Source organism: Crocuta crocuta, unplaced genomic scaffold (genome assembly GCF_008692635.1).
Source record: "Crocuta crocuta isolate KB4526 unplaced genomic scaffold, BGI_CrCroc_1.0 scaffold693, whole genome shotgun sequence".
Taxonomy (NCBI): Eukaryota; Metazoa; Chordata; class Mammalia; order Carnivora; family Hyaenidae; genus Crocuta; species Crocuta crocuta.
The window spans coordinates 542,625-552,831 of NW_027527545.1; the positions used below are offsets into that span (position 1 = coordinate 542,625).

At 44.4% G+C, this 10,207-nt stretch overlaps 1 long non-coding RNA gene across 1 annotated transcript in view; it reads right to left on the reverse strand.

Annotated features, from left to right (window-relative positions):
• Nucleotides 1-10,207, reverse strand: part of LOC144232633 (uncharacterized) — a 35,768-nt gene that overhangs the window by 24,940 nt on the left and 621 nt on the right. The gene's annotated exons all lie outside the window — the stretch shown is intronic.

Below are 10,207 nucleotides of genomic sequence, written 5' to 3' on the forward strand. Positions count from 1 at the left end.
TAGATGCTTTACATGCCATCCATGGTAATCCTCTCAGCGACCCGATGCGGCAGGAATGAACCCCGTCTTACGGCTGCAGAAGCTGAAGCCCAGGATGGCTTATCCCCACACTCACTCGGCTAGTAAGAAAGAGCTGGACCAGGCCTCCATCTTGGTCTTCTGACCCCAGAGGCTGCTGCTTCTAGGGATGTCTGTGCTTGGCTGCAACCGCCCAGTCCCATCACTGTTCACCAACCCCACGTGGCACACGACAGAGAGGGTGGGCAATCTGGCTCCCCACATCACAGGAGATGCCCACTGAGCACGCCACACCCCAACAGTCCCTGTGCAGGTAGTACGAGGGCTGTCCAAAGTGGGCCCACGTAGAGTTACGCCAGAAGGACGGCCTTAACACAGAGCCACAGGGGATTCTCTTCAGACCCCCAAAAGGCTAAAGGCACTGGGGGCCTCCCATCCTGGAGAAAACCTTCTCTGTTCCACAAACTCTTAGGAAGGCCTGGGGAAGCCAGGCTGAGGCTAGTCCTCAATCCCTACAACATCCACAGGCTTGTTCTGCTCTTCTCTTACTCCTTCAAACATTAGTCATGGAAACCCCTGCTGGCTTCTCCCTCCGCCATTTATATCATGTTCACTTCAGCAGGACTCTCCATGACCAAAATCTTTGCAACTGCTAATCTCTTCTATCTGTCCTGCCCCACTGTCTTCCACGACCCTCCACCTTCATCTAAGTGATCCCAGCCTCTCACAACTGAAGCTCTCATTGTAACCCAAGCAGTCCCCTCCTAGGAATCAATCCTAAGGAATCACAAATTCACATGAAAACTTAGCAACAAGAAAGTTCACTGGGGTCAGGCTTCTGTAAGTGAAACACAATGAATAAAATTTCAGCATACAAAATCACCGCATAAATCATGCACATAAAACAATACATATAGCCATTCAATACAATGATGCAGGGGCGCCTGGGTGGCTCAGTTGGTGGAGTGTCCAACTTTGGCTCAGGTCATGATCTCACCGCTAGCGAGTTCGTACCCCACATCAGGCTTGCTGCTGTCACCACAGAGCCCACTTCAGATCTCCGTCCCCCTTTCTCTCTGCCCCTCCCCTGCTCATACTCTCTCTCAAAAATAAATCATTTAAAAATAAATAAATGAACAAATAAGATGATGCAGAAAAACATTAAATTACATGGAAATAAATTCCTAATAAGATTTTGTATGAAAAGTTAAATATGAAAGACAAGATAAAGCATGACCCACCTTTTTAAATGACACTTATATGCAAACAGCGCAGTTATAGAAAACTGTGTATTTGTGTGTGTGTGTGCACACATGCACGTGTGTATATTGTGCAAATTAATAAAGGGAAACCTCACTAAAATGGAGTCAAGAGGCCAGAAGGTGGAGCTCTCATGCCCTATTACTAGCAGTCATTTGCAGACCCAACAGGAAGAGATGCACCTTGCAAGTGGATACTACTCCACTACCCCAGCAGGAGGAAGGTTTTCTCCCCCCAGACAATCCCCACCCCGCCTCCCCCCACAACAGCCCAGCCGGAGAGAGGTTAACTCAGCCAATGAAAAGGCACTACACTTCGGACTGCCAGTTCACTCCAAAGGAGTTTTGGTTTAGACCAGCCTTCCCAACTTCCCCTTTTCTCTACAAAAGAGCATACCTCCCCTTTGTCCTCTAGAGTTGCCAATGGTTATGCTTTTGTCCCGTCACAGCTTGCAAGTCCCAAAATGCAATTCTCTTATTTCCGAATAAACCCATTTTTGCTGTTAAAACTGACAGTTTTGGGGCGCCTGGGTGGCTTAGTCGGTTAAGCGTCCGACTTTCGCTTAGGTCATGATCTCGCGGTTCGTGGGTTCGAGCCCCGCGTCGGGCTCTGTGCTGACTGCCAGCTCAGAGCCTGGAGCCTGTTTCAGTCTGCGACTCCCTCTCTCTCTGACCCTCCCCTGCTCACGCTGTCTCTCTCTCTCTCCTAGAAATAAATAAAAACATTAAAAAAATTTTAAAACAAAAACAAAAACAAAAAAAAAACCTGACAGTTTTAAGGTTAACGTTGCATGTGTGTGTATGTACACACATAAAATATGCAGAATATAAAGCCATATTTCAGAATATTAACAGTGAGTAACTTTTACTTTCTTCCAATTCTGCATTTATTTTAATTTTTTCTTATTTTTAATTTATTTTTGAAAGACAGAGAGAGACACAGTGAGCAGGGGAGGGTCAGAGAAAGAGGAAGACACAGAATCTGAAGCAGGCTTCAGGCTCTGAGCTAGCTGTCAGCACAGAGCCAGACGCGGGGCTTGAACCCATAAGCCATGAGATCATGACCTGAGCTGAAGTCTGATGCTTAACTGACTGAGCCACCCCGGGGCCCCCCAGTTCTGCATTTAAAAATTATTTCGGGGCGCCGGAGCAGCTCAGTCAGTTGAGTGTCTGACTTTGGCTTAGGTCATGATCTCACAGTTCGTGGGTTCGAGCCCCGCGTCAGTCTTTGTGCTGACAGCTCAGAGCCTGGAGCCTGTTTCAGATTCTGTGTCTCCCTCTCTCTCTCTGACCTCCTGCTCACGCTGTATCTCTCTCAGAAATAAATAAAAACATTAAAACAATTTTTAAAAATTATTTCATTAAACATGTATTACTTTTGTAATAGGAAAAAGTATTTGTGTCCTACTTTCTGTGGAATAACAAAAAGCAAGAATAACCAATACCTCTGAAAGAATGAGGAATTAAGTTTTATAACTACCATTACAAAGATTGGTTCTTATGTGATAATGTTTAAGAAAATGTGGCGCTGGCACAGAAGAGAGACAAACAGGCCCATGAAGAGACCGGAGACTGGATGGAAACTTGTTCTAGACAGAGGTTACAAATCACTAGAGAAAGGATGGACTGAGCCAGAGGATTTCAAGAGTTTTGCTCTCGGGATCCCTTTACCCTCATAAAACTTAATGAGTGGAATTGGGGAAGACTAGGTGGAGCATAGGGGATTTGGGCAATAGAGAAAAAATACTCTGAGACTATAATGATGGCCTACATTTGTCCAAATCCATAGAATGTACAACACTAAGAGTGAACCCGACTGTAAACTAAAGACTTTGGGCGATAATGATGTATCAATGCAGGATCATCAACTATAAACATAGCACTCTAGCGGGGGACCTCAATGGCAGGGGAGGCTATGCATCAGGAAAGGGGAGGCAGGGGGCATAAAGAACATCTCTGTACCTTACTCTCAATTTTGCTGTGAACCTGAAACTCCTCTTTAAAAAAAATTAAGGGGCGTCTGGGAGGCTCGGTTAAACACCCGACTCTCGATTTTGGCTCAGGTCATGATCTCACAGTTCATGAGCTCAAGGCCCATGTCAAGGCCCATGTCAGGCTCTGTGCTGACAGCAGAGTCTGCCCGGAGTTCGTTCTCTCTCTCTGCCCCTCTTCCTTTCTCACTCTCTAAATAAACATTAAAAAAATGTTTTTAAGTTAAAAAAAAATTAAATATAAAAAAAAACTAATGAGAACCCTAAAGAGCTGTTGTTTATAGGGATGGGATTATATCTGTGTATATTTACTAAATTAGAAATTACAGCTGACAATTTTTAAAAAAATTTTTAATTTTTTTTTTTATTTCTGAGAGAGAGAGAGAGAGAGAGAGAGAGAGAGAGACAGCATGAGCAGGGGAGGGTAAGAAAGAGAGGGAGACACAGAATCTGAAACAAGCTCCAGGCTCTGAGCTAGCCGTCAGCACAGAGCCTGACGCGGGGTTCGAATCCACGAACCGTGAGATCATGACCTGAGCTGAAGTCGGATGCTTAACCGACTGAGCCACCCAGGCACCCCGCTGACAATTTTTAAAAATTTTAAATTATCTAATAAATCGGGAGTGCCTGGATGGCTCAGTCGGTTAAGCATCTGACTTCAGCTCAGGTCATGATCTAGCAGTTCAAGAGTTGAAGCCCTGCTTTGGGCTCAGTGCTTACAGCATTGAGCCCACTTCCAATCCTCTGACTCCTCCCCTTCTCTCTGCCCCTCCCCCACTCATTCTCTTTCTCTCTCAAAATGAACATTTAAAAATAGCTAATAAATCCATTAGATGTTAACATAAATCAGCTATTTTGTAAGAATAACTAGGTTTTTAAAAACCAAGTAGTGAAAAGAATGGCACTGTTTTACATTTTGTGAAGGTCCTGGTGTTTGGCCTAATAGAAGAGACCTGAATTCTCACACAGGTTGGCCATCAATCTGCTGCACTATGCTCTCAGCTGAAATTCATAAAGGAAATCCTTCCTGACACAGATACAGTTAGAAAAGGAGGGGCACTATAACCTTTTCAGCTAATTGGAGATATCCTACTTTATTACTTATACCAAAACTCAACAAGTTGTGGTGTGTTCAAGTTAGTTGTAAGGTCAGGGGTGCCTAGGTGGCTCAGTTAGTTGAGTGACTTCAGTTCAGGTCATGATCTCATGGTTCATGAGTTCAAGCCCCGCGTCTGGCTCTGTGCTGACAGCTCGGAGCCTGGAGCCTGCTTTGGATTCTGTGTCTCCCTCTCTCTCCGCCCCTCCCCTCTCATGCTCTCTCTCTGCCTCTCAAAAATAAATTAAAAAAAAAAAACATTAAAAAATTAAAAGTTAGTTGTAAGATGGAATATGAAACTGTATCAATGAACTTTTCATATCATTACATTGAGTCCCCTTGGCCTACTGGAAAATACTGATTTACTAAATTACTATAGGATTTTTTTTAATCTTCACTACACAATATTTAAATTCTGTTAATATCACCACTGATCTTATCAGAAAAAAATCTTTAAACATCACAAAGTTGTCAGGCTCATGGAGAATAAAAGCTTTCCCAAAGGCTAGGTTCCGCTTGAAAGCTCAAATTTTATCACTGGCGACAAACCATCAGTTGTCCTCAAAGTGACCAGCTCCCTTCATTCATTTCTGAGAAAACATCTGCCAAATATCCGAACTGAATAACTGCCGCCTGTCAAGCAAAACTGGCGTTCCAGGAGAAAAGGCAGCAGCTCCGCCTCTACCCAAGCAACTGTGCAAGTGCATTTCCTCACCTACCATCATTCAGCAAGCAACAGAAGTGCTCTGTGCAAACTTCCCACTTCACCCCACAGAATGGTACGAACACTTGCTCAGAGGGCTGTTTTAACACAATTACTACTTTTCATGGCTTCTTCAAGGACACTCTTAAGTGAAATTATTTTTATTTATTTTTTAAGATTTATTTATTGTTGAATGAGAGAGACACAGAGCATGAGCAGGGGAGGGGAAGAGAGAGAAGAAGACACAGAATCGGAAGACAGGCCCCAGGCTCTGAGCTGTCAGCACAGAGCCTGATGGGGCTTAAACTCACAAACCGTGAGATCATGACCTGAGCTGAAGTTGGACGCTCAATCAACTGAGCCACCCAGGCACCCCTTAAGTGAAATTATTTTAACAGTGAATGTGTAGCAGCAGCGAGGACAGTGACCACTACAACTACGGTTTGGGGACACTGCACAGACTCCTGTGTGAAGGCACCAGCAGTTTTACCCACCACTGCTTTTCTACCAGTCGTGCACAGGACAACACGGTGCAAATGAGGAATGCAAGTAACACTCTGGAATTATTACGAAAATGATTTACCTCGTGGATCCCCAGGGGACCACATTTTGAAAACCACTGAACTACTCAATAAAGGAAACCAGAACAACTGGCTTCTGTGTGGAAAAAAACCAAAATCACAGTCCCACCTCACGTCAGAAACAAAAATACATCCCAGGTAGATTTTTTAAAAGCTAAATATGAAAAGGAAAACTTCCAAGAAGAAAAAAAAAAACAACAGTAGATATAGGTTAAGATTTCTTAAGGGCACGAAAAACACCAGCTTTAAGTAGACTGATCATTCTGATGACATTAACATAATAATAAATTCTGAACTTCAAAAGACACTATGCAAATGGAAAGGCAAGTTTCAGACGTGAGAAGAACATCTGTACTCAAGAAGATGAAATCAATGCAGCAGGAAAACGGATGAAGATATGAAGCGGCAACTCACAGAAGACGAAGGGTCCATAAACAGACATAAATAGCTCCATCTCACTAGTAATCAGGGAAATGCTAACTGAAACCACTAATTTTCACCCATCAGAAAAACAACGCAAAAACCTGACAGTACCAAGCATTGATAAGGACACTGAGCAATAGCAACACTACTGGTAGGAGAAAGAACTGGAATGGTCATTTTGAAGAGCAAACTGGCAATATCTAGTAAAGGTGGATATTCCTGTAACCCAGCAACTCAGCTCCTAGGTGTGTATCCTAGGGAAACTGCTGCATGTGCGCACAAGGAGACGTGTACAGCAATGGCCCCTGAAGCACCGTTTGCAGGAGTAGAAAATAAGGAACCACCTAAATACTAAGCAAGAGGTAAACAGGGAAGTAAACACAGCGCAACAAAACTTTCTGTGACCATGCAAGTATTCTCTACCCACGCTGTCCAAATGTGGTAGCCATCAGCCACAGGCTGCCTATTAGACACATAAAATGTGGCTAAGAGTGATGAGGGAATTGACCTTTCTATTTAATTCTGATTAATTGAAATCTAAATAGCCACGTGTAGAAAATGGCTACCACATCAGACAGTATAGCTATGGCAGTGAAAATATACATATTTTTGTCCAACATACTGCTTTTGCAGCAATGTTCCATAGGTGTAAACACAGATGCATTGCAAAAGGAGTATGTTGGACAGAAAAAGCAAGTTTCCGAGGTAATGGCTGGGACTGGAGCAAGCAAGGTGTCTAGAGTGAAAATTCTAGGAGGAACTCATCCTCAGGGTTGTACAGGTTGGACACTTGCGTGAACACGAGAGTGAACGTCTCCTTAAATTTGGGGCCATGGGTGCCATGCTTGCCTCACCTTATACGTATATGTCCAGTATGCTACTGTGTCAGGGGTCCCCAAGATCACCCCAGTTTCAATGATTCACTAGGAGGACTCACAGAGTTCAGCATAGAGCCTACACACAGCTGTGATTTCTTACAGTGAAAAGGTACAAAGCAAAATTAGCCAAGGGAAAATACGCACACGCGGTGCAAAGTCTAAAGGAAACCAGGCACACGATTCCAGAAATCCTCTCCCAGTGGGTCACGTGGGATGCACCTAGTTCCTTCAGGAGAGGTGTGACAACACACGTGAAATAATGCCCACCACGGAAGCTCATTAGGGACTCAATGCCCAGGGTATTTACAGGGGGCTAGTCAGGTACCAACACACCAGACTCCAGAAGGAAAGGAGATATTCAACATAAAGCACACTGTACAGTCTAGGCACCATGAGCCGCTCTTTAGGGGATGGAGGAACCCTTCTGAAATCCAAGTCCCTAGAGACCAGTCAAGGGCCAACCTTGCAAACAGACCGTTCTAAGGACAGCAGTCTCATGCCTACTACGGCAACTCTTTCTTTGCACAGATTTCATTTATATAAAACTGTAGAACATGACATATAATACATCGTCTAAAGACACATGTATGTTAAGTTGTGCAAACGTGCATAGAAAAATATACATGGAATCTAGGGTTGTGGTTACAAGGGGAAAGGACTTGGTTTGAGGCAGGGGTACATACAAGGCCTTTTGATTGCATCTCTAATGTTTGGTGGCTCCATAAGCTAGGTAACTGGTAAAAATGTATTTTGTTATAGCATTTCTTCTACCTTTCCAAATGTGTGTGCAGCTGAAATATTACGTAAGAATGAAGACTTCTCGGGGTGCCTGGGTGGCTCAGTCAGTTTGAGTGTCCAGCTTTGGTTCAGGTCATGATCTCACCATTCGTGGGTTTGAGCCCCGCGTCAGGCTCTGTGCTGACAGCCAGCTCAGAGCCTGGAGCCTACTTCAGATTCTGTGTCCCCTTCTCTCTCTCTCTCACAAAAATAAATAAAACATTAAAAAATTTTTTTTTTAAAAGAACGAAGACTTCTCTCCTTATTACCACATACTACTAAGAGTTCATGTTACAGAGTGCTTTTCAGATCCCAGGTACTAGGTTAAGCCCTTTACGTGAATTTATTCTTTTGAATACACTCAGAGGTCAATGTGAGGCAAGTGAGGTCTCTGCCCTTAACTAGCTGTCAATCTACTGAGGGATGATGCAAGAAAAGCACAGTCTAAAATCAATTTAAGTTCTGAACGCTATGAAGATAATAAGACAGGGTGATGTGATTAAGGGAAAGCTGCTTTATGGTGCCTGGGTGGCTCAGTAGGTTAAGCCTCCTCCGACTCAGATCATGATCTCCCGGGTCATAGGTTTGAGCTCCACATCAGGCTCTGCACGAACAGCTTTAGAGCCTGCTTGGGATTCTCTGTCAAAATAAACATTAAAAAAAAAAAAAGGAGCTGCCTTAACTAGGGTGGCCTGGGAAAGCCTCTTTGAGGGGAGCACTGTAGTCGAACCATAAATGACGGGAATGAGACAGCCACGCAATTATCTGAAAACAGCACATTCCAGGCCGAGGGCAGAGCAAGTGCAAAGGCCTACAGCAGGAATAAGCTTGGTGTGTGGAAAGATGGTAAACAAAGCCAGCAAGGCTGGAGAGTGGTGACAAGAGGAAGGCAGTAGCTGAAGCCCAAGAGGTCAGCTGAGGTCACCGTGTGGGCCCTAAGCCACAGTAAAGATCTTCGGTTTCACTCCCAATCTCATGAGCCTTCGAAGGTTCTGAGCGGGGTAATGACATGATCTGGTTTACACTGGAGACTATGCCGCCAGCTGTATGGAGAACTCATTACAGACGGAGCCATTTTCTTCATTAGCACCACAGACGTAGCTGGTGGCTGATGAGCTTTTCAGGAGGTGTGAAAAGGTTGGGGGGTGCGGGGAAGTTCCACAATGCAAAGAGAACACTACAAAGTTGGGAGTGAATAAGTATTTAATTAAGTCTGGAAAACAACATCATGGCAACTGCATCCATCATTAAATGTGATATTCACATAAACAATTGAATTACATTTGGAAATAATTGGAAAATTAGATTTTCGCAGTCACAGAAATTCGACAAGAAATAGTAGCCGATCATAAAAGTGGATTCTTTTGCAGCCAAATCATCTCAAAGGGGGGAAAAAAAACTTTCAATGATTTTAATCACACACAAAAAACTTTTTTTAACCTAATGTAAGATACAAATGTAAAGAGAAGAAAAACAAAGCCCAGCATCGTGAGGCCTTGCAGCTAACTGTACCAACACCAATCACAGCAGTGGCTGGATAAGAAAGGCCAGTAGCCTGAACTCGTGTTGAGGTCTACACTCGGAGTTTGAACACTGGCCAGGGAACCCCTGGGATCCACTTCTCTGGGAAAAACACATGTGAACAGGCAGACCTGAAAGACAAAGCACCAGCCATGCCAAGGGCAGGCAGAAGAGGCTGTGGGTAGCGGTTCCGCTGGAAATGCTGTGCCAGACGCACAAGGAACAAAAAGAGAGTTTGGCTGAACTGAAGTTGGGGCCTGGGGGTGGGGAACAGTGATGGGCTGTAGAGCTTGGAAGACCAGTCTCACCCGGAAAACAGAAAACCGCTCATATTTTAAGAGTGACGGATCCGGGGGCGCCTAGGTGGCTCAGTCGGTTAAGCGTCCGACTGCGGCTCAGATCATGATCTCACAGTTCGTGGGTTCGAGCCCCGCGTCCGGCTCTGTGCTGACAGCTCGGAGCCTGGAGCCTGCTTCGGATTCTGTGTCTCCTTCTCTCTCTGCCCCGCCCCCACACTCACTCTCAAAAAGATAAATATTTAAAAAAATTCTTTTTTTTAAAGAGTGACCCAATTTGTTTCAGACCCACAGGTCCAGGGATATAGGAGCCACACCTGTTGATGGTTCGTGCGGCGGTAAAAACGGAACTTTCCACATCACTTAATTCTAACTAATTAACACTGACACTTAAAAACCGCTGTGTAACGGGGCGCAGGGAAAACCCGTAAGCTTGTTGCGAACCGCGAGGGCACGTGCATCTCCATCTTCAAGTGTCAATTTCACGAACCCCAAAGCCAGACTAACTACTTAGCCGTAACCCTAAAACACCCGGGGCCTCGAAGCCCCAGCACCTCGCAAAAGCACGTAAGGTATCCCATTTGGACTTTTCTATACCCATCACTTGTCGAAATCTATTTCGGCTCTACTGGATTAAAGATAACATGAAACTTCATTTCACCTG